We start from the raw sequence: 25478 nt of genomic DNA on the forward strand, positions 1-25478 counted from the left end.
GGAGGAGCCAGGAGAAGATCGGTGAGATGAAGATCTGGTAAAAAGACTGCCTGGGGAGGAATAGGTAGGTATAGAATTTTTTTTTTTTAATGACAGAACCTCTTTAATGTTATAACCTTGGTTCTGGTATTTTATCTATGTATTGAGATTGTTTCATGCTTTATTTACATCATGAACTGGTGTTGTAATTATGTTATGATTTTGGTTCTGGTATTGTATCTAGGAACTGAGATTGGTTCATGCTGTGTTTTTGTTATGAACTAATTCTGGTGCTGAATTTACCTTATGAGCTTGGTTATAGTGCTCTATTTAATGAGTTTGGTTCTGGTGCTGTATTTAAGATAAGAGCTTGGTTCTAGTGCTGCATTTAGAATACGAGTTTGGTTTTGGTGCTGCATTTATGTTAGTAGCTTGGTTCTGGTACTGTATTTAACGTTATGACATTGGTTCTGGTATAGTATCTATGTACTGAGATTGTTCCATGCTGTATTTATGTTATTATTTTAGTTCTGGCACTATATTCATGCTAGAAATTTGGTTCTGAGGCTGTTTATGTTATAATCCTGGATCTGGTACTGTATTTTATCACTGCGCTGTTCTGGTGTGAGTATGCTGCTATCTTGCTGCTTTATGCACAAACAGAATACTGTCAGACTCTCTATTAGGGTGGACACCCACTGTCGTTTTATTCTCTCTTGCGCTGTGAGAGCAAGTGAAAACACTCACCTCGCAGCGCGAGAAAAGTGCCAGGATGACGCCGGGATATCACCAGTCTTTTCAATGAGGCCAGTGACAGCAGCGCTAGCCCCATTAAAAAGATAGGGAGAATACCGCGGACTTCTGCCACAGCTGTCACAGCTGTGGCAGGAGTTTCCTTCATACACACGGGGACCACGGGATGAAGGAATCCTCTGCCACAGCTGTGACAGCTGTGGCAGAAGTGCAGCATGCTATCCCATTGTTTTCAATGGGATCGGCGCTGCTGCCGGTCCCATTAAAAGCAGTAGTTTGTGGCAAACCCGCAGTATGATTTTCAGGGATTTTCATTCATGAATAGCTAAGCACTAGCGATAATTGGGTACTCAGCCAATCAGCACAGCCCTTTCAGGGGGCGGGGATTCTTAAATCCCCGCCTGCTGATAGTGCTGGACAGCAGTGCAGGGGAGCCAGCCGGAGGACGCGTCTGAGCGGCGGAGAGGTGAGTACATTTTATTTTCTTTTTTTACCAGTTAATGATGATTTTTCAGGGAAGGGCTTATATTTCAAGCCCTTCCCCGAAAATCATACTGCGGGGTTTGCCACAAACCACTGCTGTCAATGGGACCGGCAGCAGCGCTGATCCCATTGAAAGCAACGGGATAGCATGCTACACTTCTGCCACAGCTGTCACAGCTGTGACAGCTGAGGCAGAAGTCCACGGTATTCTCCCTATCTTTTCAATGGGACTAGCGCTGCTGCCGCTGGCCCCACTGAAAAGACTGGCGATATCCCGGCGTCTTTCTTGCCCTGCAAGGCGAGTGCTTTCACACATCTAACCTAAGGCCGGCACTGGATAAGATATAATGTACAGTAAGGTGGTACTGAAAGTGGGGAAGAGTTGTGAACTGGTAACCCCCTGTGTATGGCAAACTAATAGGTCAGCATTCATGGACCACTTCTGGTCACAGGTTTAGAATCAAACCTCTTCTAGTGAGCTACTGAGTATTACTGATGTACAAAGTAATATGACCTGATATGACCTCCCCGACATGTACTATAAATCATGCAGAGGCAGATACAATAGCTATAGATGCAATACCCATCATTTCTGTATGTTAGTAGTTTTTCCAGCAGTCCTATATCAAAGCACAGATGAGACATTCTAAAACCAGAAATCCTCAGTTCTGTTACATCTATAATATCACAAATGTTACTATTTATAAGAATGCAGAGAACATGATCCTTGTAATACATTCTATTACTGAGTCATCAGGAGTCTTTAAGGCTGAGCGTGCTCTCCAAGATACGAGCCTTGTTATAGCGGTTCTTGATTAAAAGAAATCAATCAAGCAGAAAACTGTTTCTATATCTGGTAAGTAAAGGGGTGGACATGTTGTGTTCCTACAAAATACCAAGTAACTACTATGTTTAGTGTTTTTTGTTTTGTTTTTTTGCTACAATATTGACTCCTCCCCTTAAAGGAATACACTGTAAATGACATTGAGATCATTTGCTATCCACATTTAATTTTTTTTCATTTATACATGTAAAACATCACACTGACTAAAATAGGGATTGATGTGTGCTCAAGTCAGGAATACCTGGCTAACAGCCCAGATGCACTTTGGGAAGTAGGAATGAAGATGCTTCCTTTCCTGCAACTTTCAATGGAGGATGAACCTTCATATGGTATCATATTTGCCAGATGAAATTATGGTGAGCAGGATACCAGAGCAGTCTGGACAGAGGATTATACTGGAGGATAATAGTAACCAAATGCAGAAGTGGATGGAACACAGAATCTGAGCAGAACATCCTGAACCTCCCTGACAGGACAAGTCGTGAACCAGAGTACTCGCCCCGAAAAGGGTAATCCCACTGCTTGCATGTGTCATGGTCTGACGTCAAAGAAGAACCAAAGAACCGCACCAGAGACTATGGAAGGACAGAACACAGAATGCTGACGACAGACGGAAATGCTAAGAGTACAAGACTGACAATAGACAAGTATGGTGAGAGTACTGACAAGGCCAGAATACTAGGAGTATAACCAGCGCCCTCAGCAAGGAGGAGTCAGTTTAAGTAGCATAAAGAAGTTACGGACTGGAGTGTCAATCATCCCAACCAGGTCATTAGACAAACAACTTCAACAAACTTGCTAACTGGCTGGCTGGGTTGTCAATCATCCCAGCCAGCTCATCAGCTAAACAGCTGAAGGGCGAAGATTAACCATTGAATGAGGGATGAATGTGATGGCCGGCATATTATGTGATCCGAGGCAGACATCATGATGTCAGTCCAGAATCGAACCCGAGACTTGGAAGAGCTCGGTGCCAGTAGTGCCATGACATACAGTGATATTACTGTTGAATAAAAAAATATAGCATTCTTGTAGTGCACTTTTGGGTATGTTCTGTATCTATTGAGTATTTTAAAGAGGATGTCCATTTTGGACAATGCATTTTTGTTGGAAAGGTCCTTTGTTAACAAGCTGATCACAAGGTGTTATGCTGCTGGGACCAGAAGCGATCAGCTATAATCTGAAGGGGAACTTGGAAACAGGTGTTCCATTTCCCTGCAGTGCCCCCACAGGGAAAATGGAGTATTACAGGGTTCTTATTGAAATCAATGAGCTGTGTATGTAATGCATACATGTCCTGGGTCCTCCAGAGCGAGAGACGCTCTTTGTAGCTGCTCTCAATAGATAACAGATAGGAAGTCCTGGTGGAGGACCCCCTAAACTGACTCAGAATTTACCAAGAGAGTATATGAAAATGTTTTTTTCTTACAGGGGTTGTTCAAGGTTAGAAAACCATGACTGCTTTCATCCATTCACTTTAATGCAGCTGAGCTGCAATACCACACACAACCTACGGACAGGAGTGGTGCTGTTTTGGGGAAGGAGCAGGCATGTTCTTTCTAATCTTAATATATATATATATATATATATATATTTTATTTATTTATTTACTTTTTTACATACTATTTTTCATAGTTCTGATGCAGCTACAGTTGCAAGAGAAAGTAACAATCAGACCCCATTTTATTAGCAATCAATGCAAGCAATTCCAAAGGGTTCACTTACTTTTATTACAACTCTACAAGATCACCATAGATCATTTTTCTATTTTATGTGCAATTGGCATTTCAAATGTCACATCAAAGCAATACGGTATAAGAGCTCAGCAATAATTGGATAATGTCTTGTCCAGCAAACATAAGGACAGGCATAAACCCCCATTATGAATAAATGAACCGCTTTATAGACAATCTGACATATGCGAAGGCTAAATAGCATTGACGGAAGAGGCGCAGAGGTCACAGATAGATGCAAAGTTAGGTTTTCTGCTAAAAACCGTATAGTAGGCACTGCAGCACATCCAAACACATTCCCAGAAATGAATGCAATGACTGTGATTCTGCATAGAGGTAATCTAATAATTGCAGAATCATTGCTATTGTAAGATACAGGATTTGCTGCTATAGGTTTACCATGCAGAATATTCTGAGCCAAGTCTCATCGTAGCGGTGAAGGTGCAGATGTAGCAAAGGTTAACTTGACTGTGATAACCTTCAGCTACAAGTTATCTTCAGCCATTACCAAACTATTGCAAAAGAATCTGCAAAGCAATAGAAAGTTATCTTAACGTATAAAGAGTCAAGTTAAACTTTGCTACATCCGTAGCAATCATAAGGCAGCAACACTTTAAATGTAGGCATCTATAGTATGTCTATGAGCAGGAGGAACATGGGTGAGGAGTAGAGTTCTAGGGTGATGTTCGTTAATCTTCGAAAAAGGAAATGTGGGTGGACCAGATTGCCTATAACAAATGGTGATGCTAAAAGTCTGGCAGTACCCATGGGAGGGGAGCTGTCATGGGATAGAACACCCTCTTCCATATATTATTAAAGCAGCGTCCACATTCGCCTACTGACAGTGACAGCCTCAGGTTAGATGGCACCCTGTGTAAAATTTTCTTTGGTATACCCCATTGTAAGGAGGTAATGCTCCAGCATTCCCCTCTTACACTGTGGAGCAGTAGACAGCTGCTATTTGTGCGCCAGCTGTCCGCAAGTTCAAGCCCTGCCCTGCCTCCTCAGTTTTTGCTGTTTCGGCAGAGAGCAAAGAATGGATTCGGGAGATGTTTTTGAAGTGCAGGTGATATGAGCGGGCAAGTGGCTGAATATGGGGAGGGAAGGAAAGGTCAAAATCAAATATGACCCCTAAGACAGCGGGTGTATATCAGGATTAGGTTGGTCGGGAAATGGCGGAAACAGAAGAAGTTCTGTTTTTGAGAGATTCAGATTTATAGAGAGAGAGGCGATAGTATTGAAGACAGCAGACAGACAATCACTGGCGTTTTGAAGAAGCAGAGGTGTAATGTTGCGGTAAGAAGTAATTGGGAATCAACAGCGTAAGGATGGTACTGAAACCTAAATCTACTGCTAGCTTGTCCAATAGAGAGCGTGTAGATGGATAAAAGGAGAGGACCCAAGGCCGAACCCTGAGGAACCACAAGAGAAAAGAAGTAGAGTGGCAAATGATACACTGGATGAGTGGTCAAAAAGGTTGGAGGAAGACCATGAAAGTGCAGTAGACAGGAGCATATTGAGGAGAATTTGGTGATCTACGGTATCAAATGCCACAGAGAGATCCACAAGGATCAGTAGAGAATGGTCACCATTGATTTGGCCATCACATTATCATTTGACACTTTAGTAAGAGCGGTTTCTGTTGAATGTGGAGAACGAAAACCAGACTGTAAGTAGTCAACGAGAGAGTTATCTGAGAGATATCTTATTAGAAGAGAGGCGTTCCAGGATATTGGAGATGAAGGGAAGATTAGAGATGGGTCGGTAGTTGCCAGCACAAGTCAAGTCAAGAGATGGTTTCTTTAGTAATGGGGATATGACGGTAAGTTTAAAGGAGGAGGAAAAGGTACCATAAGAAAGAAAGAGGTTGAATATTGTTGTAAGGTGACCGATGAAAGATGGGGAGAGGCACTTAAGGAGGTGAGAGGGGATATGGTCACTCATGCAGGTAGTAGGGCAAGAAGAAGAGGAGCCTGAAGACTTCTTTTTCTGTTGTTGGGTTAAATGCTGGAGTGAACTGGAGGAGGTGCGGGAGAGAATTTGTAGTGGAGGAAATCTATAAATATTTGCAGTTTTCTGCACATGTATTTGGCACATCTAGAGCACTGCCGAAGGAAGGGCGTTAGAGGCGTGAGCCAGGGTTGTCGTGGTCTGCATCAGGACGGTTGGAGCATTGGGGGCACCACTTCACCTAGTGCAGTTTTAAGAGTTTTAATGTAATGCTCGGCAGCTAGGTCAGCACTAGAGAAGGAAGAGATTGGGGACAGCGGAATTGTCCAGGGAATTGCGCAGTTTATTGCACATCTCCTTGCATATTGTGTGAGCATTTGCTCACTCCCCATAGACTTCTATTGGGACCCTTGGTACATAAAAGAAGAGTGTACAAAATGCATGTGCAGAATATGAAAAGTTGTACGAGACCATTAAAAAAAATGGGTTCTATTCTCTGCGTATTACGTGTACAAATACACCTATGTGAAGCCACTCTTAGTCAAGGGTTTACAGATAACAAATAAGGGACAATTGCCTATGAAAGCCTAGCTATGTGCCTTGCTGCTGCCCAGAGCAGCTTCACAGGGTGTATCTAGATGGCAAGAGAAGCCCAGTGATAAGAGTGTTGTCACTTTAGGAGTACTGTCGCTTTAAGAAATTATGTTACTGGTTTATTACTAAACATTAAAAATACGCCTCCGCCTGTCATCGGCGCACCATCAAGAACCTGTGCCGCACCACCAACTGCGATGCTGGTTACACCATCATAAGAAAAAACTATATACAGGTTAGCGAAATCAAACTCAAAGGCCTCTGAAGGGCATTCTGCTGCTCCACATGTGACAAACTTCAGAAAACTGACACTTCAGACAATGCGTTCGCCATTTATAAAGAAATTTGTGAAAACGTTGCCGATAGGTGGCGCTGTAGCAAACCAGGTCTACAGTGACAGACTTACATCAGTGTCAATATGAAGGGCAGCATTCATCAGCATGCTGTAGCGATTAAAGCTGATTTACGGTGCTCAGTGGTAGAAAACATGATTTTGCGAATAGAGAGCGTTGTTGAAAACCACGGGGATATGTTGAACATTTGTAGCATGATTTGCATAGTTACAGCGCCACCTATCAGTGACTTTTTCACAATTTATTTTCATAAATGGCGAGCGCATCGTTTGAAGTGGCTGTGGTCTGAATTGTATCTCATTTAGAGCTCCTGCACACTTACGTTTTTCTGACACATTTTTTCGGCTATTTTTCTGCAATTTTGCTGCTTTTTTTAACGCAAAAGTCAGAAATTAGAAAGTCCTACTGACTTTTGTGTTAAAGAAACGCTGCAAAATTGCATGAAAAGCAAGAGCAAGAAAAACGCAAGTGTGCAGGAGCCCTTAGAGCAGCAGAACGCCCTCCATAGGCCTCTGTAAGATAGCAGCGTACCCACATCAGAACAGCTCAGTGAATAAATACGGTACCAGAACTAAGCTTATAAATACAGCATAAATCAGTGGGAAAGCTACCCCATTAATGTTGGCCATGAAAGTCTATGGGAGCATAAAAGAATGCAGAGAACACGGACATTACATGCATGTGTGCTTTATTTTTTATGCATGCCGCCAAGAAACAGTGAAGACTAAAATAAGTGACTTCAATTGGGCCTCCTTTGATACAACGTCGGCAGAAAAACACGTCCGTGTGAAGCATTGCATTCTAATGCATTCACATTTATGGGCATGTGAAAAAAATCATGCCGTCAAAACGCATTGACCTATCTTTTGCCGAAACACGCTGGAAGCTCCCATAGACTCCTATAGGAGCTGAAAAAAAGGTGGGGGAGGGAGTTTACCTGCATCCGGCGCTCGGAAAAAAAGACAGCTGGCACTGTTCAAGCATTAGAGGTCATTTCAAGGATTTCTGCCGACCAACGGAATTCCGCTCTGCAGCATATTTTTCATGCAATACACCCGTGTGAATGAACTACAAAACGCTAATTAATCTCAGGACCTGATTGTGACTATCCTTCATCGATGCGATTTTCGGCTGTGGTGCGGCCAGCGTAAAACCCCATCCCAAGCCCCTGCAGTGTTTGCTCCTTTGCGCTATGCCATATGCTTACTGCATATTTACCAGCAATTTAGTACATAAGCAGGATTTACCTTATCACCAAGCAAGAGGTTTATAACAGGGCGCAATAAGCTGATCCGATGCTTTTATGTTCTCTCTTATTATAACTTTAGTACGAAGAGCCGGTCATAAATATTCTTCAATACTAAATAAAAAATTTAATTCATCAGCTTTAGAGATGAGCGAGTATACTCACTAAGGCACATTACTCGAGCGAGTAGTGCCTTAGCCGAGTATCTCCCCGCTCGTCTCTAAAGATTCGGGGAGCGGCGGGGAAGAGCAGGGAGGAACGGAGGGGGGATATCTCTCTCCCTCTCTCCCCCCCTGCTCCCCGCCACAACTCAACTGTCACCCGCGCCGGCCCCCGAATCTTTAGAGACGAGCGGGGAGATACTCGGCTAAGACACTACTCGCTCGAGTAATGTGCCTTAGCGAGTATACTCGCTCATCTCTAATCAGCTTCTAATTTGCGGTACCAAAATAATGATGAATCAGTCAGCCTAAGGCGTTTCCTTGGATCGATGTGTGGTCAGTAGGGCTAGATTTGCTACTGGAGTAATGATGTCATTTTTTTTATCCCAGTTTTCCGCCACAACTTGTTTGAAACAATAAAAGAAAGACCCCATTTGGTTTTGCTGTTCTTTCTATGCTCGGAAATCAATACGAATCAGAGAGAAGCGTTACAAGACTCCCGTTGCCAGGCAACAAACTGTTGCTCCTTCTCATTCCCCTGACTCCTTGTATTATGAACTACAGGCGGCAAACACCTTGAGTAAAGCCCCTGATTGATTCCTGCTGTCATTATACAATGGTGGACATGATTGGATTTATACTAAGGCAATTTAAAGCCACTTCTCCCATTTTCCATGCTCCACTTTCCTAACTCCTTTAGCCCTTTATACCATCCAGAAACTGCAATTGCACCGGCTGAAATGGATCCGTGTAGCGGGGGAATGGATACAACACCTCGTGGTGCTTCTTGTAACAGACACAGTTGATACACAATTGTCCGCTCTTATGTAGTTTTGCAAACAGAATGTGAGCATCTTATAGTCCGAAGCAATCACAGAATATGAGCATCTTATAGTCCGAAGCATTTAGAGTTTCCAGGGGGCGAAATTTTTAACAGCTTGAAGATAATACCATAATGGAGGAAATGTCTAAAACCTGCGCATCAGAGTAGCTACAATCATGTGCAGTTTGTATATACTCCTAGAGCCACAATGATAATTCTCCTAGTTGTTGCTAGAAACAGACAGCAAGCCTGCGGTCAAAGGGTGAAGCCGACTCTATTGTCTGGGCGGCAGATGGACAGAAGTGTATAATTATGCACAAGCTGGAAAGTGTTCATACCCATTAAGGCACATCATGACTTTGATTCAAAGTAGTTATTTGCAAATATCATGAGTCTGAAGAATCGGTAAATGATGGTAGGTTGTTCCGGAGCAACACAGTGACCTGTGATAGAGTAAGACTTATTCATATGGGTGTTTTTTTCTGTATAAGTACAGTCCAGTTTTTAATACTATGTTTTCCCAAAAATAAGGGATATCCCAAAAATAAGTCCTACCCTGATTTTTTAGGATTTTTGGAGAGGCTTGGAATATATGCCCTACCCCCAAAATAAGCCCAATTGCATTACACCAAAAAAATGGAATACTCTACCTAGTAGGCTCAGTGCACGTCTCACACCGCTTTCCAGTGCTCCCGCAGTATGTGGTTTCCGCAGTCCTCGGCCTCCCACAGAAGATGACTTCCTGGTTACAAGATTCATAAATCCCGCCTCCAGGCAGCAATGGCTGTGATTGGTTCTTTCAAGCGCTGCTCAGCCAATCAATGCAGTGTTTGATGAACTAATACGATGGCTCTGATTGGTTCTTCGAGTGCTGCCTTGATTTGCTGAGCAGTGGTCGAAGAACTAATCACAGCCATCGCTTCAGGGAGGAGGGATTTATGAATTGGCGGAGTCACCTCTTCGTCAGTTCATACATCCTGCCTACACAAAGCGATGGCTGTGATTGGTTCATCGAGTGCTGCATTGATTGGCTGAGCAGCAATCGAAGAACCAATCATAGCCATTGTGTTGTGGAGGTGGGATTTATGAATTGGCTGAACTGTGGCATTTATTGGCCAGTTCATAAATCCCACCTCCACAACGCGATGACTGTGATTGGTTCTCGAGTGCTGCTCAGTCAATCAATGCAGTGCTCAGTAAACCTATTACTGCCATCGCATTGGTTCATTGAACTCTTCATTGATTGGCTGAGCAGCACTCGAGAACCAATCACAGCCATTGCTTCCTGGAGGCGGGATTTATGAATCCTGTAACCAGGAAGAGATCCTCTGTGGCGGCCGAGGACTTCAGCAAGCGTGCTGGAGCTCCGGAGATTAGTGGGAGGACCTGGACAGAACCTGCTAGATAAGTATAATAACAGATCCCCTGAAAATAAGACCTGGTGTGTCTTTTGGGGCAAAAATTAATATAAAACAGGGTCTTATTTTCAGAGAAACACAGTATGACGAAACTCACAAGGAAATAGAACACATTGATTTCAATGCTTCTATTCACATGAGTCTTTTTGTTTACTCATGTGCATAGTCCAAGTAAAAAAAAAAAAAAACATCATCTAGGTCCTTTCAGGTCAATGGGTTTATCACAAAAAACAGATTGCATTTCTATGACATGCGAGTGTCTTCCATTTTTTTTCATGCACCTATTAACTTTAATGGGGGTTTTAAATGATATCCACTGGACCACCTTCCAGTTTTTTAATGCACAGAACATTAGGATGACACTTGCCCATGAAAAAAGCAAAAAGCTCATAAAAATTGCATGAAAAATTTGTTTTTCACGGAAAACGGTCAGACTTGCCCATGTGCTATCCTAATAATCTTCAATACAATTCAACATCTTACGTCTTCAGGCGCAGGTTATGTAACGAAGCCACCTGCTATCCGAATGACCCTCAGACTGGCAATACTCCATATTTTCTTTTTACTAATTAAAACTAAATAGTGAAACATTTTCATTTTTCTAATCTGTTATTATTTTCTGATTGTGAATGTTTCATTCTATTGCCTATATATGACTCTGCTGCAGAGGTATGCTTTACAGCAGCCTCATGGGCTATACGCACAATGGACATGAGCTGGCCCATTGACTTCTATAGGAGAATAGTGTGGCATACTGTGTTATCTTTATATAGGTGTCACCATTCAGTATAATCCTGCTGTGATGATAATGAGATGACTGCTGAAAAGTTTTCTCCACAGAACAGGAAGTCTCAGACTATTATTAGGCTTAGTAGGCATTGTGAGTATTTTAGGATCATTGTAGTAGGCACTGCAGTACTTTAGGATCATTTTTTTAATAATATTTCCAATTGATTTTCTATCATGGTAGATAAACCCCTTTTTGCAATTAGGACAACATGCTAATAAAGGTGTAGGGGCTGTGTGCAAAAATGCTGTGCAAGAGCGCAACCTTTTAGTGTGAAGAAGATACAGAGTCAAGAGATAAAAACTTAAAGGGATTGTACCACAATTACAAGTTGCTCCCTATCCACAGGATAGGGGATAACTTGCTGATTGATGGGGGTCTCACTCCCACCAATTCTGAGAACAGGGGTTTCCACGTTCCTCTGTGCCTGCCACAGTCATGTCAGAATGAATGGAGCGCTGGCCAAGCATGTGCAGTCAGTGCTCCATTCATTTCAATAGTCCCAGGGGCGTAACTATAGAGGGTGCAGGGGATTCGGTTGCACCCGGGCCCAGGAGCCTTAGGGGGGCCATAAGGCCTCTCTTCTCCATATAGTGAGCCCAGTACTATGAATAGAGCATTATAGTTGGGGGCCCTGTTACAGGTTTTGCATTGGAGCCCAGAAGCTTCAAGTTATGCCTCTGTGCAGCATGGTTTAGGTATGGGTACGGGTACAGATACAGATAGAGGGGGGGCCTCAGCTCACCTTTTGCATCAGGGCCCCTGAGCCTTTAGTTACGCCCCTGAATAGTCCATATACCTTGGCTTCACACCTACATTTTTGTTTTAGTGAGGCATTGCCCCTGGGCAGACAGCACCCCTACCATCTACCCCATTTCTGTATGGTCAAGAAAAGCACACAGTTGTGTGTAGCTCGTTCCAGGAAGTTTTTGTAGGCGCACTCCATTATTTGTCTATTCTGCGTTCAATGTACTAATTAAGCCAGTAAGCTCAATAACAGCTCCACCTTTTTCAGGTTTGCAGAATGTTTAACTGTATCACTTCCAGTGCACACAGCTAAGGAGGCCTTCCTATTTGTCTTCTGATGTAGGCACCACTGCTATGGTACATAGTAACTGCACCGATATACTATCACCCATGTAGAGGAATTGGCATTCACACACTGTCCGTAAAATCATGAACAGAAAAAAGGACAGACTTAATGAGCCTCAGACAGTCCTCAAGACCCATGCATCTGCCCTTGAGCTGTGGCGAAGACCTCCTGCTGCTAAACACGGATACACAGCCTCGTCTTCCAAGAGCCACCGCCCTATGGAAGCATCGAGCTGTGTAATAATCACACAACGCCAGCGGCTGACTCTCCCTAGAGATCCAACATGCACAACACCTCTTTCACCTACTTCCCTGGATCCACCTTTGCTCCAGTTTTGATCAACCTCAAACCATCGCGGTAGAAGAGCGGAGCTCAGAAGCCTTATTTTAGCCATTACATTAAGTGCTGTTTATTGTAAGTGATATCTTTCCAGTCTGTAACATATGTAATATAGTATTGGCAAAGATTGGGTTACCAATAAATCTGTATTTCAGGATGCAATTAGGGAAACTAATGGACTCACCCCAGTGGAGTGGTGTCAAGTTGTCTGCAATATTTGATGCCATTTCATGATACGGCTATGGATTCAGAAGTCATTTCCTACTGCCAATCTGATGCATACCTCCCAAGTGTCTCTCTTTTGGAGGGATAGGCCCTATTTTGACCACAGGCCCTCTGTCCCCTCTTTATACCTGTCACCTTCTTGGACCTTGGAAATGGAAATGCATAAATAAACTGCTTACATTGCTCCATAAACTATCTTTATGGTTCCTAACTGCACATGAGACCCCAATATGCATATTATTCAATCATATGATAACATTTGGATCATTAAAAAATGTCTATATTCTAATGAATTTTGTGCTAATGTTTGAGTTGAAAGCATTTAAATGTATAAATATGGATTGAAAAATGTATATGTCACCCAATGAACTGAAGTGTCCTTCTGCTTGTATCAACCGAGGACACAGACTGGATGATAATGGCTTAATAGTTAAAGGATATTGCAGCTTGTGTATTAGTGGTATTACAGGCATGGGTTTGGTGCTGTGTAGAAGCGTTGCATGCATCGCCGGCTTTAGCTACATGTGACCTGTGGAGTTGCACAGAGTGCCAGCGGCCAGCTTAGAGGGGAACCAGACGTATGTGGGTTGGGGGCAATCGCCACCCTTAGGTTTGCCTGGCCAGATGATCTCTATGTTTCAGTCTCTTGTAGAGCTACAAGAATAGTCCTTCTCCTGCCTTTGTCCACTCCCTTCTGATGTTCTGAGCACCCCTGCAACACAATCACTTAGTTCTGCTACTGTATTTATGTTATGAGCTTTGTTCTGGGACTGTATTTATAAGCTTAGTTCTGGCATTGTATCTATGTACTAAGGTTAGTTCTTATGCTGTACTTAGAGAATCTATGAACTTGGATCTTCTGCTTTATGTTATAAGCTTAGTTCTGATGCTGTATTTATGTACTGAACTTGGTTCTGGTGCAGGATATATTCACTGGGCTTGGTTCTGTTGCTGTATTTATGTTATAAGCTTGATTCTGATGCTGTATTTAGGTTTTGAGCTTAGTTCTGATACTGCATTTATGTACTGAGCTTGGTTCTGGTACAGTATCTAATCACCAAGCTGTTCTGGTGGGTATGCTGCTGTCTTGCTGCTTTCTGCACAAGCAGAATATAGGTAATCAGAGTAATATATATATATATATCATTTTTTCTTTTCTTATAGTGGAAAGGAGGCACTGAAAAGAAATTCTGCACAGGCAAGGGCGTAACTATAGGGGGTGCAGGGGATGCGGCTGCACCCGGGCCCAAGAGCCTTAGGGGGCCCATAAGGCTTCCCTTCTCCATATAGGAAGCCCAGTACTATAAATAAAGCATTATAGTTGGGGGCCCTGTTACAAATTTCGCATTAGGGCCCAGAAGCTTCAAGTTATGCCTCTGCGCACAGGGTACCATCTAACTTAAAGTCAGAACTGGCAGCATGATTCTCGATATGTCCTCACACCCTATTTGAAAGACATGATTTAAAAAAAAGTCTTATATACCATAAGCAACTAAACAACATGTCTCAGATCTTGGCCAATTATATTATGCACCACCAGGAACTTCTTATGTCATGACATATTGACAAATCTTGGCCTACTGTGTTTCAGTAGAGCGCCCGTAGGCACATCAATACAGGAAATTTGTAATAAAATGCTGGAAATATGGAAATGGTTTTATTGTTTTAGAGAAATTCTGCTTCTTCAAGAGGACTAAAACACAAAGATGTTATGATGAAGAATATATATGTGAATATTTAAGCCTGGAGTTGTTGTTTTTTGACTGATCGTTCATTAATCTAGTAGTTACGATGATGCGTAGGATGCCTGCCTGATACTGGTTTCAAAATTATGGACTGCGGTCTACAGTAGATACGATCCATTCCAGACCAGGTTCCCTACAAATCTTTCTAACTTCAATAGAGCGTCTTTGCTGAAATTCAATCATGACCATCTAACCACAAAGTGAAGTCACACCACATCTTCTAACGAAACTTCCAGAAGTTCTGCACTTTCTAAAGTAAACAACATTGTCTTCCAAAGATGGCTTCTGCATATCTACTGTACCTTCCGAACCCCACAGGAACAAATAGTTCTCCATTCTTATAATTCCAGTGAAGGCATGGAGGTACCTCAGTAGGACAAGACCAGGGATGAAAGGGTTCTTTGGTCATGAAGGTGGAAAGACCATTTATTATGTATATATTGCATAATAGCAGCACAACTAAGTAAAGTGAAGGGGAGGACTGTTCAACTGTAGCCTGAAGAGACCTTTGGGGGTCTTCATCAACATAAAGAACAATGCATTGTGTTTCATTATTCAAAAAAGGCTACCCATAGATCTGATGGTCTACTGCTCCAAATTTAAGAAGTCCCAATTCCAAATAATAGTTACATAACTGTATTGCATCTGTAATGCCTACTGTTGTTTCCTTATGGGCCATTCATATGTTACCGATCCATGCATTACTGTTACATTTCAACATGCCCAACCCCTTCTTGTGTCTGGGGAGAGTCAGGACTCCCCCATACACATCAGATGGTTGATCAGTCGCTCCATAATTGGGAGTTCAGCCAACATTCTCTAAGTTTTGACCTGTCATGTAGACACCCTAGTCCTCACTCGGCTCAAAGTGAATGGTAGCGGATGGCCACTCATGCACATTGGCACTCCATTCCTTTTTATGGGACTTGGATGTAGGTACACCAGTCATGGCTCGCCCCGAAGTGAATGTAGCTGTGATGCTCATTTGTGACCAGCTGCTGCCATTCACTTTGGGCCAAACCACGGCTCGGGTGTCAGCATGACAGGTAAAACCTTTTAAGAGATAATCCCTTTAAATCCTTGAAATTCCCTTTAAAACAGTCGAGCCAAGTTTTAAACCTTCCCAATCCACAAGGTATGATCTTTCACGATCTTCAATTGTGTTTTGACCATTCTTTCATTCCTACGGGGTAACAAGAGCCTATTCATGTGACCAGTGTGGGTCCCAGTGATCGGATGCCCATTGATTAGATACTTATTCCCTGGATAGGGAAAAAGTTTAAAACTTGGCAAAACCCCCTTAGGAATTTAGACACTTTCAAGGTGCAATATTTCACCATACAGATGACAAATGTTGGCCCTAAAGGGACTCTACAGTACATATTATGTATAAGTAAACCCATTGGGCCTTGGGAGTGCAATCAGATTTCATTTAGATAGAGCAGGAAGAAGTGGAAGCAGTGAGCACATTAATTGCTTAGGTCAACGCTTTTACTTTTGGAGGCCTGCTATGTTTTTAGTGCTGCGGAGACATCAGCCCTCTACCCGGGGACGGCCGCTTGACATCACATTTAGATTTACTCAACGTTAAATAAATAGTCGCCTGGTTTAGACTTAAGAAATAACTGGAAAAGACCATCCTAAGAAACACTGCACACTCTTTATCACTAGAGTCCCTTTCTCAGATTTATACCACTTAATTAGGAGTTGTTAAAGGCTCAAGCATGCCCTTGTCAAGTGGTGTGTCTAAAAATACATTATTTTTCGAAGCCTACAACAAGCCTCAAGTGATGTGTTCACATTATTAGTCCAACTCGGTTACTTTACTGCAATATTTCTTGTATTCTGCATCAAAGTCTACGTATACTACACAACAAAGGCCTTGTTATCAGGTGTATTTCTTCTTTACATACGAAGATATTATATGTACTGTGTGGCTACTTGCTGATAACTCCTCTGGTGAAGATCCAGTTGGCTATTATATGTTGATCACTAAAAACAATCAAGATCCAAATCCAACTCATGTTCGACTAAATAGGACCCATAATGGGATGTGAGTCAAGGGGGCCGATCTAAAGGGGTTTTCAAGGACTTTACTAGTGATGATGTATCCTCAGGATAGGTTATTAATAGTAGATTGGCAGAGGTTCGCCACTCAGGATGTCCATCGATCCCGAAGTTCGCTACACCCGCTATCCTTGTGGACAGAGTTGGAAGTAGTTAGCTCTGTCCATATTCCAAACATGCTTGGTTTTATAATGCAGGCACAATGAATTCAACGAGAGGTGTGCTTGCAATACCAAATGAGGCTGCTACATGGAATGACGGGACTGGAATACCCAGAGAGGCTATCCAAATTGGGACTATTTACTCTGGAAAAAAGAAGGTTAAGAGGCGATCAAATAACCATGTATAAGTACATGAGGGGACAATACAAGGCTCTCTCCCATGATCTGTTTACACCCAGGACCACGACGGTAACAAGAGGACATCCGCTACGATTAGAGGAAAGTAGGTTTCATCACCAACATAGAAGGGGATTCTTTACTGTAAGAGCAGTTAGACTGTGGAACTCTCTACCGGAGGAAGTGGTGATGGCAAAATCCATAGAGGAGTTTAAAAGGGGACTTGATGTCTTTCTGGAGAAGAAGGATATTACAGGATATAAATCTTAGGTTAAGTGTCAATCCTGGTATATAGGCAGGTAGGAACTATTAGGGGTTGATCCAGGGAACAGTCTGATTGCCATTAGGGAGTCAGGAAGGAATTTTTTCCCCAAAAGGGCTAATTGGCTTCTGGCCTTGGGGTTTTTTGCCTTCCTCTGGATCAACACAGTAGGATAGACAGGCTGGACTAGATGGACATTGTCTTCATTCAGCCTTACATACTATGTTACTATGATGACCTGGCCTAAGAATATTGAGGATGGGTCAACAATAGCAAGGTTGCAGAAAACCCAATTAACGCATCACTTTATAGGCAAGTATTGAAGATCAGTTTCATTTAAGGGTCATGATTAGTGATGAGCGAGCATACTCGCTAAGGGCAATTGCTCGAGCGAGCATTGCCCTTAGCGAGTACCTGCCCGCTCGAGAGAAAAGGTTCGTGTGCCGGCGGCGGCGGGCAGGGAGCTGCGGGGGAGAGCAGGGAGGAACGGAGGGGAGATCTCTCTCTCCCTCTCTCCCCCCTGCTCCCCCCTGCTGACTGCCGCAACTCACTGCTCCCCCGTGCCGGCACTCGAACCTTTCGTCTCGAACGGGCAGGTACTCGCTAAGGGCAATGCTCGCTGGAGCAATTGCCCTTAGCGAGTATGCTTGCTCATCTCTAGTCATGATACTTTCCAAAGATATGATGTGAAGCTCCTGGGCCCCGAAGCAAAATCTGTAACAGGACCCACACTTAGCATGTGCCATTTATAATACTACTGTGGCAAAAGGATCTACAGTATGTGCCTCCTCAGGCCAAGGTAGGATTGCCTATTGGCTTGTTATTAAGTTCCAAGGTCGGTTCCGATATTTTTTTTACCATTTGGGCCAGTAAGTGGACGGGGGGCATTATTACTATTATGGCCACTAATGGGGGCATTATTACTATTTAAGCCACTAAGGAACACACTATTACTATTGGAACCACTAAGGAGCCACTGAAAGGGGATACTATTACTATAGGGTCCATTGAGAGGGGACGCTTATACTACTGGGGCCACTGAAAAGAGGGGCTATTACTATAGGGGCTACTGCAATAACATAGTTAAAATGATACATTGCGGTAGGCCACGCCCTTGACCATGCTCCTCTTACATTGGCCGGTAATTTTTTGTGTTATAGGTGACAACTCTAAGCCTGAGTGTGACTGATACCTCTGCACTGCCTATATCTACACCCATGGTCCTTCAGCTCTGTTGATCAGTGAAAGTCCCAGCAGTCAGACCACATATTTATGGCGTATCCTAGCAATAGATATTCGTACTGTATATAGTAAACCACCGCCAAGCAGTTGACAATTTTCGCATTGTTGGTGGACCGTGACAATTTCTTGGTTGAGATACCATAGTAGGCTTACTAGGGGGCCAAAGTAACATGGATAATGCTGTGATATGCTTCTAAATGGCTCTAAATGGCAAACTGCCCCCCCCCCACCATAGCAGACCGGCAAGGGGCACAAAGATAATTTGTGAGGACTTTGCTCATTTAGCAAAATCCTCTGCTTCAGCATCCAGCTCCTGCCGCCTATTCATTTGGGCTTCTGGTTAGCATCATCCAGATAGTGAGAGCAGCAGTCAGATTACATAGCCAGCCTTTGTATTGGCAGCAATCTTACATGATCTCTCTCCACCCATTTCCCAATTCCCAGTTCTAGTAATCAGGTTTCCCATCTCCTTGGTAACTAATCATCAAGACTCGCTCATTATACTGTAATCGAGCGTCTCCGAGAGTAGGAGATGGTACTAAGCAATGGAAGGAGATCCACAGCATAAATCTGACCATAGACAGAAGATAGGTTTGTCTCCATTCCCCCATTATAATGTTTAATAGAGCTGGGAGATAAGCCACGTACACGGGTGTATTTTCTGTCCCTATTCTGTCCGTATTTTTTACCGACTGAATACGGACAGCACACGGACCCATTGCAATAAATTGGCGTATTCAGATGTGCGTTTTTTAATGCGGACAAATGTTGCGCGTTTAAAAAAAAAAAAAAGCAGTATGTCCTGTTTTGGTTTTGGACTAAAATCGCCCATTAAAGTCTATGGGTGCACAAATACTATCCATATTCACTAGGGATTTTTTGCACACCTTATTTTCTATGGATTGTGCCAAAACTGGCATCACTTGGGCCTTCTTGCGTTTTTTTGGGGAGCGAAAAAAAACGTGAGCACGGACATAAAAAATGCACATGCAGTAAAAAACGTGTGAATACACAAAATAACTTTAATGGATCCAAGTTCTATCTGAGTTCTGTCAATTTCAAACTCGTGCAGAACTTGAACGTTAAGATTGTCCATGTGAATAAGCTTCTAAGGGGGTTGTCTGAGTTGTAAGATTTCGGGACAAGCCCTTCCCCATGCAGTAAAATAACAAGGGATATACTCACCTCCCCCCCCCCCCCCCCGCTCCTGCTATATCCAGCACCGCTGCTCGATCCTCCGCTCCAGTCTCTGTTGACAGCTGCAGTCCCGCATGATTTTTGGAACGTCATTGGGGCTGCAGCCAATCACAGAGCTCAGCGACTGTGACCATCGTGAACTGGATGGTCAACAGAGACCAGAGCGGAGGCCCAAGCGTCAGTGCTAGATACAGCAGGGAGAGGCGAGTATATCACCACTTGTTATTTGAAGGGCTTGGCCTGAGGTCTTACAACCCTTTTAAGTGCCTTTTTCATGGCCCAAAAAATGGGCAAGAACGTTCGTCCAAACACTCTTTACTCTGATCATAGGCCTGTGTAAATGTGCAAATGCCCAATTAGCAATATCAAATTGCTTCCTCGGAAAGGACCCTTTTAGACAAAGCAGTTTGCTCTGGTAGACGAGCGATGATCAATGAGATTGGCACTTGTCTACCGGGCCTACAAAGGCCAATTCAGACTCTACAAGGGGAGGAGCATTCATTCATACGATCGTCTGTCCCGTATAGAGCTGCCAACGGTTGGCGGCACCTCTCTCCATTTACGTGGGTTAATGAGCAGCCAACCAGTAAGAATTTTTTGCTCAAAAAAGCCAAGAAATAAGAGTCTGTCCATTCATCGGTTGATTGTTTGCACTTTTACAAGGCCCGATGATCGGGCAAGAAAGTCTCCGGGTGAACGTTCTTGCCCAATTATCGGGCCATATAAAAGGTTGTTTACTCTAGAACAGTAGATGTACGCACCATGAGTAGTTACTAATTAGTCTTCAGCAATAGCAAGCCAACTACTTCACAGTTGATTGAACATAGTAGCCTAAGTGGGCATCTTAAAGGGGTTGTTGTAAATTATGAATGTCCTATCCTCAGGATAAGTCATCAGTAGTAAATTGGCAGCAATCCATTGTCTGGGAGCCTTGTTTGTCAGGCTGGTGTCCATGTGCATTGAGCTGCAGGAAGCAAACATCTCCATTCTCACTGTAGTGGCCTGGTTTGGTATTGCAGGCCAAGTTCCCATCAAAATGAATGGGAACTTTGCTTGCGATACCAAGCACAGGCATACCAGCCTGGCAAACAACTTGTTGGCAAGGGTCCTAGACAATGGATCGCTGCCAATCTAATACTGATGACTTCTCTTGGGGGTAGGCCATGAAGCATTTACAGCTGGACAACCCCTTTAATATCTCCTCCTAATACATACGCAACAGGATTTATGTCAAAATAGACTTTTGTAGAAATTGGGAAAAGCACATATATGGCTTGAACCAACAGTTGTCATATTTCTCTTCCACCCCAACCCTCAGCTGGTAGCAGATACTCAGGTACCATGCACAATGGACAACCTGTAACCCCTTGTAGCTAACTGAGGAAAAGTCTCATTCAGGATGAAAAGTCATATTTGAAGTATATATAGAGGGATATACAGAGATGGTCATACATTTGCTGGCTACAGGGCTTGGTGAAGTGTAAAGCAACAGTCCATATCGAATGGCAGAAAGATGCATTGCTGTCTTGTCCTATCTTTAGACGACACAACGCAGGAGGCTCCATAAACTCCTATAGGAAGGGGCTATTCTTCATTCATGCGATTTTATGCTCTGATAGTTGCAATTTTTAGCGCAGCTATCGGCGCGTCAAAATGACGCTCATGTCAAAGAGGCCTAAGAGAGATAAGGGAGTACCTGACTTCTCTTATCTCAAGATGAATGTAGAACTGGTCCAGAAACATCCGATTTGCTTAGGTTGTCCTGAAAGGCATGAGATTGTTGGCAAAGCCCATCAAAAACGGTGGCATCAACCAACAAAATTCTCCTTAGAATGGCAATAGACAGTCAGAGATCTCTACAAGACCTGTTGCCAGTAAGATATCTTGGTCTCTTATCTGCTGCCAATAAGATCTGCTAGATCAGGACCCTTTAAGAAGAAAATGTGCAAAACGTGTAGGATGTGTGTTGACTGTTAGCGTGGTGGGAGACTGGACACTGGGATCCCCATTGATTGCTAGAAGCTTCTTACCCCATCCAATCATTGGAAGAAGTGGCTCTCCATAGGAGATATGGAAACATAGCCTAGTGAGAGCTGCTGGGAAACACCTGTTAAAGGGGATTTCGACCTCTAAAAAATCTTGCCACAGGATAGGGTAGGTAATGGCATAAAAAAATAAAATGGCGGAAATACCTGAGTACTTGCCGCTCGGCTATCTGCAGGAGTCACATTGAAAATGAATGGAACAACAGCACACTTGCATGATCAGCTCTCCATTTAGTGGGAGGACAATAAGCAATGAGGAGGATGGGGTAAACGGGAGCCCCATTCTCAGGATTGGTGGGACACTCAGCGGTGGGACCCCCACCAATCGACAAGTTATTCCTCTGGAGAGGGAATAACTTGTGATACTGGTGCAACCCCTTTAAGAGTCACAAAACCCCTTTAAGGCTTCTGACCATATACACAAACGTAAAAAAAAAAAAATTGGGTTTCCATTAAACATGTCCTATCCAGACACACATTGCCTGCAGAGAAAACAGGGCAAAGTTCTTCATCCTATGTACCTACCTGTCTAGGACATGTCGACTGAAGACCACTAACCAATATAGTCAGTGATTTCATTAGCAGGAATCCTACAGACGGATGGATGGATGGATGGATGGATAGATGGATGGATGGATAGATGGATGGATGGATAGATGGATGGATGGATGGATGGATGGATGGATAAATGGATAGATGGATGGATGGATAGATGGATGGATGGATGACAATCTGGAATACGACTTAAAACTTTTAGATCATTTCAACATAAAGCCTTCTGCCTTTCAAACTAAAAAAGGTGATTCACCGCAGACCTTAAGAAAACCAGACCTAATCTTATCAAGCTACTGTACTTCACCAAAACCTTATATACAGCTCCCAGCTAGTAATCACCTGGTGACCACCACCCTAGTCCGGTCAGGTAAGGGATAGTGAAGCCCCTTAAATATTTGCTCCCTTTTATATGACAAATGCCCATTTCCAGTGACAATATGTAACCTTGAAAGTACCTCAACGCTGTCCGTGCGGCCTCACTGGGAGTGGCCAGTTGTCCAATTCCCTATATGAAGCTATACTAATATACTCCCTATGTAAGGCTTCAAGTACCAAGCTGCAAAAATGCTATATCGTCACTTAGTATTCCAAGTTGTGACCTGTGCTGCATGAAAAAAATGACATACTTTAGCTCTGACAGGGTTAATTCGATGAGTAGTCCTATATACTGTAGAAGCATGAATGGGGCCCACTGTTATCTTGCACATCCCTTTGGAGAAAACTTATCCCATTCCCATCCCCCAACTCTCTGAGCATCTGATGACGTCATATAATGGTCACTGATTTTTGTACAATAGTGATTTTTTTTTTCTCATTTCCACCTATCGAATAAATATCGTAAAGGTTTTAACAAAAATTATATATATATATAAATAACATGAATATTGTATATACTATATATATGTATATATATATATATATACACACACACATATATTATATATATATATATATATATATATATATATATATATATATATAGGGAAGGATAATATATATATATAATATAAATAAATATATATAAATATATATATATATATATATATATATGTGTATATATATATATATATATATATATATATATATATATATATATATATATAATTTTTGTTAATACCTTAACTATATTTATTTATTTTATACATATATATATATATATATATATATATATATATATATATATAATGTTTTTATATAATGAATTTTGTACAGGAATTAGCAAAAACTATGTATGTATGAATTATTATTTCAATGTGTTACATATATCAAGTGCAATTCTTCAGCATACACCATCCTGGGCATACACGCCCATAGCCCATATATACATGCATAGATAGATAGATAGATAGATAGACTGTGCATGGAAGTTGCGATCATCTATACCATCACGTTGACTATCCATAGCCATACACTCGCCTTATGGCATCATTGCTGCTAGCAGACAATATTTTGGATTATGCATACAATGTAGCATAGTGTAGCCCTTCGCTGCAGGGTATAGGAAAACCTATTGTATCTCATCGCTTGCAATGGTACAAAAAAAAAAGGAGACATTAAAGGAAGCAAACAATGCAATAGCATGCAAATCAGAGGGTGTAGGTTGATCCAGTGATACATCTCACCCAGCTGTCATCTTACAGACTGCATGAAATGGCTTGAGGAGACGTATGAAATGTGGATGCCACCCAGTGCACCACAGCCTACCTGGTAGAAGAACTGAACAAAAGGGATGTCAGCGGCGTGTGCCTCCCCTCCTTCTTCTGGGTGTGCTTGCCTTGGAATAGAGGCGAGGGGAGCAGCAGCAGTAGATTGCAGCTGGGTATTTGAGAGAGGCACAGAGCTACACAGTGATATCATCCACTGAGCCTGGGCGCTCTGCTCCTCCTCTCTCTGATGCTGCAGGGTACAGACTGGGAATCTCACAGTACAAATCACTCACATCCTCCAAAAAAAAAAACAGCTGGCGGAACATGCACCATCTTATATACCTGCTGCCAAGATGGTCCGCGTATGTGACGCTGCAGCGGGCACGGTTGTTTAATGAACCGAGGCTTCTATACATTTGCCTAATGACTCTATTCATTATTTAGTGGTTGCTGGTGATATCACAAGCTTCACTTTGATGGTTCGGAGATATGAAAAAAAAAGCAATGTGTATCTGATTATGTCCATAATTTATGGGCCAGGTAATGCTCTTCTCAAAACCCGTGATATCTTCATCCTGGAATGACTCCATGGATACAGAGAAGTCAGGCATGGATATATATGTACTAAGCACATTGCATCATTTCATACTGGGCAAGGGAATTTAGTGCTGATGTGATGAACGACTAATAGGACCAATTCCAACCATTGATAGGGTCAGGAGTTGGGATGAGCGAGCATACTCGCTAAGGACAATTGCTCGAGCGAGCATTGTCCTTAGCGAGTACCTGCCCGCTCGGAAGAAAAGGTTCGGGTGTCGGCGCGATGAGCGGTGAGTTGCGGGAGTGAGCAGGGGGGAGCAGTGGAGAGAGAGATCTCCCGTCCGTTCCCCACTGCTCCCCGCCCCCCGCCGACACCCGAACCTTTTCTTCCGAGCGGGCAGGTACTCGCTAAGGGCAATGCTCTCTCGAGTAATTGTCCTTAGCGAGTATGCTCGCTTATCTCTAGTCAGGAGCGATCAGCAGTGGGGCGATCAGGAGTAGGGTCAAGAGTGATCCGATCGGTTTTCCAAAACTGATCAGGAATTAGGACAAGCCAATATGAATTCTCATTAAGGTCAATGGGAGTAAAAATCTGGTTCACTAAGGCTAACTTCATAAGGGCAAAGGCGATATCAAGTCTTGATTCACAGTCCGATATCGCCCTTGCTATCCATGTGAAACCCCCAAGCATGCGATGCATTTTCATGTGAAAACAGCCTTGCATCACTTCAGGGATGAAGCTGTCAGCAGCAGATCGTTGAGTTTCTCGTATTGTTTCCAATGGGAGACCTCGCATCGCATTTTGAACATTGGGCGATGCTGCCGCTGTCCCCATTGAAAACAATGGGCAGTGCGATGCGAGAGCACGCACAAGATAGTACATGCCGCGATTTGATTCCCAGATCGCATCACGGTGCCATACCGGGGGAAAAAACGTTCATATTTGTGAGTTCGCAACACACAAATCTCACGCAATTTTCTCGTCTGTGTGAAGCCAGCTTCAAAATGCTTTTATCATCTGTGCTGGGGATTCCGCTTTCCTATTTCGTTCGGGGAGCGG

General features: G+C 42.9%; 1 protein-coding gene across 1 annotated transcript in view; it reads right to left on the reverse strand.

Moving 5' to 3' along the window:
* Window positions 1-24092, reverse strand: part of L1CAM (L1 cell adhesion molecule) — a 245188-nt gene extending 221096 nt beyond the window's left edge. Inside the window, exon 1 of the mRNA XM_066580774.1 lies at window positions 23937-24092. The gene's annotated coding sequence lies outside the window, so the exon portion shown is untranslated. The remainder of the gene's footprint in view (window positions 1-23936) is intronic.
* Window positions 24093-25478: the final 1386 nt, after the last annotated feature.

Source organism: Eleutherodactylus coqui, chromosome 10 (genome assembly GCF_035609145.1).
Source record: "Eleutherodactylus coqui strain aEleCoq1 chromosome 10, aEleCoq1.hap1, whole genome shotgun sequence".
Classification (NCBI taxonomy): Eukaryota; Metazoa; Chordata; class Amphibia; order Anura; family Eleutherodactylidae; genus Eleutherodactylus; species Eleutherodactylus coqui.